The sequence below is a fragment of the Leucopleurus acutus genome (assembly GCF_964270905.1).
Source record: "Leucopleurus acutus genome assembly, chromosome: 7".
NCBI classification, from domain to species: domain Eukaryota; kingdom Metazoa; phylum Chordata; class Mammalia; order Artiodactyla; family Delphinidae; genus Leucopleurus; species Leucopleurus acutus.
The window spans coordinates 91,036,903-91,040,220 of NC_139150.1; the positions used below are offsets into that span (position 1 = coordinate 91,036,903).

The 3,318-nt window shown below is 37.1% G+C and overlaps 1 pseudogene across 1 annotated transcript; it reads right to left on the reverse strand.

The window, feature by feature from the left end:
- Positions 1-589: 589 nt before the first annotated feature.
- On the reverse strand, positions 590-1,291 carry LOC309963829 (casein kinase II subunit beta-like; annotated as a pseudogene). Its single transcript has one exon. The product of its transcript is annotated as a casein kinase II subunit beta-like (transcript).
- Positions 1,292-3,318: the final 2,027 nt, after the last annotated feature.

A 3,318-nucleotide genomic window follows, 5' to 3' on the forward strand; every position in this document is an offset into this window, starting at 1 on the left:
CTTTCTTTGAATTTTATTAAACATTGAATTGATTTTATCAAGTATAAAAATATATTCTCTCTTAAGATTTAATTGCTATTTACTAGTGACATTTGAGATTTGCTTTTTTTAAAATAATGCGAGTCAGTCTGTGGTTTGACACAGCAAAGTCCATTTCAACTTATAGCCCAGAACTATTTAAATAATGTGAGAATTATTTGATTTTAGGTATATGAAAATTTCCTTTCTAAAGACCTGTGATTTTTGTACCTTTCAACATGGTAGTTCTTGTAGATCTTTTAAAAAATTTCTTCATTATTATGGTACTATTCAGTATTCTTCTCATACATTAATCAATGATGCTAATGTATCTTAATAATCAATTTTATTTAGTAATTAAATAAATTACCATAGAATTATTTTTAAAATACCTTATGATTTTACAACATTTATATTAGGAGTCATCAAGCTCTAAACTATTTTTCCTGAAGAGATCTGGCAAGATTTTATATAAATTTTGAGTAAATGCTTATTTTTGCCTTTTTTCTACTTTATTTCATATTCACAATAATGACTCTTCTAATTTAAAATATAAACCATAGAGATTTCCTTAAAGGTGGCAGGGGAGGACTGGAACTGTCAAAGACAGAGTGACAGGTGGGGTTGGGAATAAGTGAACGGTCTTGACAGACTCAAAGTTGCTGGCAGCTTGGAACTGCACCTGGTAGGACAGTGGATGGATCTTGCAACTGTACACTTTGGACATAAACTGGTTAGTGGGCTGCTTGGGCCGGCATTCAGCATGCACCATGAAGAGCAATGTGAGGGAAACTGGTACCCAAGTAGGGGCCTTCTGTGTGGTGCTGCCTCGATGGTGTCTTAGGTGTGGAATTGTCCATGCACTTGGGGCAGTAGAGCTTCACCAGGGCCTCACCTGGGGTGTCAGAAAGGCTATTGGAAAACATTGGCTTGTTCTCACAGTGCATGTGGGGCAGTAGCCGAACTCTCCCTGCTGGTACTTTTCCAACATCTGGGTGGTGCCATGGTTTGTGAGGATATAGGTGGTCTGGGTGAACCCATACAGCATCTTGGCTGACTGCTTAATCAGGGTTCTCTGGTTGGGGTTGTCTTCCAGCTCTTCATCAGGCTCCAGGTCCAAGATCATGTCTAGAGCTTGTCTACAGTGAGGCACCTGCTCATTGAGTTGACTGAGATTAAATTTGTCCTGGATGGAGTCTTCATCCACTTCACAGAAGAATTCATAGTCATGGAGCCCACAGAACCAGTATAAATAACACTTCCTGATGTTTAAATCATTTTTTTTAATTTGTCATTTATTTTTCCTTACTGATTTCCTGATGCTTCTTTGTCTCTGTAATTTTGCTTTCTTGAGTGATCATAAAAGTCTTTGAAAGTTAGGGGTCTTTTTTTTCTTTTGTTTTGCAAAGCATGTCATGATTAAAATGTGTTTCTACTTATTTTAATGAATTAATAAATAAAAATATCATGGGAATGATATTTTTAATTTCTATGTCCTTTTAAGTGTTTATTGAACATAGTATCGGTAAAGACTAGTAACCACATCAAAAGAGTTCAGCTCAATGGATTGATTTCACATGTCAGAAGATACCTGCTTAGTCAGACTCAGATCAAAAACAGAATACCAATAACCTAGCACATTCTCATCTCAGTAAAAATTGTTCCAGTTAACTGCTCTCATGACTTCTAAAACCAGAGATTCGTCCTGTCTTTTTTTGTACTTAGTATTGATAAATTATGCATTATGCACATTATAGACGATCAATTCCCATTGTGTGAGTATTCCAGAATTTTTACGGCTTCTCCTATGAGTGGATATTTATGTGGGTAGCACCCAGTTTGGGCTTACAAATAATGCTATAATGAATATTCTAGTGCATGCCTTTCAGTGAACTTATGAATGCACTCCTGTTGGGTTTAGGTATATATATAGGAGTGGAGCTGATTATCTTTGGAACTGTGTATCTTCAGCTTTTGTAAATACTGCAGTTTTTCAAACTGTCCTTATGCTTGAGGGGTTTTTTTTTCTATTGATACCATTTTTTTTAGTACATCTTTATTGGAGTATAATTGCTTCACAATACCATGTTAGTTTCTGTTACACAACAAAGCAAATCAGCCGTATGCATACACATGTCCCCATATCCCCTCCCTCTTAAGCCTCCCTCCCATCCTCCCTATACCACCCTTCTAGGTCACCTCAAAGCACCGAGCTGATCTCCCTGTGCTATGCTGCTTCTTCCCACCAGCCAACTATTTTACATTCGGGAGTGTATATACATCAATGCTTCTCTCACTTTGCCCCAGCTTCCCCCTCCCACCCCATGTCATCAAGTCCATTTTCTATGTCTACCTCTTTATTCCTGCCCTGCAACTAGGTTCATCAGTACCATTTTTTTTTAGATTCCATATATATGCATTAACATATGGTGACATACTTCACTCTGTATGACAGACTCTAGGTCCACCCACCTCACTACAAATAACTCAATTTAGTTCCTTTTTATGGCTGAGTAATATTCCATTGTATATATGTGCCACATCTTCTTTATCCATTCCTCTGTCGATGGACACTTAGGTTGGTTCCATGTCCTGGTTATTGTAAATAGTGCTGCAATGAACATTGGGGTGCATGTCTCTTTTTGAATTATGGTTCTCTCAGAGTATATGCCCAGTAGTGGGATTGCTAGGTCATATGGTAGTTCTTTTTTTAGTTCTTTAAGGACCCTCCATACTGTTTTCCATAGTGGTTGGATCAATTTACATTCCCACCAACAGTGCAGGAGGGCTCCCTTTTCACCACACCCTTTCCAGCATTTATTGTTTCTAGATTTTTTGATAATGGCCATTCTGACTGGCGTGAGGTGATACCTCATTGTAGTTTTGATTTGCATTTCTCTAATAATTAGTGATGTTGAGCATCTTTTCATGTGCCTTTTGGCCAACTGTATGTGTCCCTTGGTGAAATGTCTATTTAGGTCTTCTGCCCACTTTTTAACTGACTTGTTTGTTTGTTTGATATTGAGCTGCATGAGCTATTTGTATAATTTGGAGATTAATCCTTTGTCTGTTGTTTTATTTGCAAATATTTTCTCCCATTCGGAGGGTTGTCTTTTTGTCTTGTTTATGGTTTCCTTTGTTGTGCAAAAGTTTTTAAGTTTAATTAAGTCCCATTTGTTTATTTTTGTTTTTATTTCTGTTACTCTAGGAGGTGGGTCAAAAAAGTTCTTCCTGTGGTTTATGTCAGAGTGTTTTTCCTATGTTTTCCTCCAAAAGTTTTATAGTGTCTGGTCTTACATT